Source organism: Acyrthosiphon pisum, chromosome A1 (assembly GCF_005508785.2).
Source record: "Acyrthosiphon pisum isolate AL4f chromosome A1, pea_aphid_22Mar2018_4r6ur, whole genome shotgun sequence".
Classification (NCBI taxonomy): domain Eukaryota; kingdom Metazoa; phylum Arthropoda; class Insecta; order Hemiptera; family Aphididae; genus Acyrthosiphon; species Acyrthosiphon pisum.
The window spans coordinates 119,058,391-119,058,679 of NC_042494.1; positions in this window are offsets into that span (position 1 = coordinate 119,058,391).

Below are 289 nucleotides of genomic sequence, written 5' to 3' on the forward strand. Positions count from 1 at the left end.
ACAATATAAATATAATATAAAATATCCTAGACTGCAGACAAACCGTCTCCGCTCAAATTTAATACAATCAATTACAGTGGCTCACTATTGTAACCGGCTACTGTACATCAGAGCAACAAGTAAGTAGGTACCTATTTTAGGTATACGTGGTTACCCGCTTTTTTATCTTCAATTAGAAATTAAAATCTCATTTTTAGCGTTTTTTCGTAATTTTTCAATGGTTTTTCCCTTGGTATTAAATAACTATTGATAAAATCGAAAAATTACATCTCTAAAGTACCATCTTGAT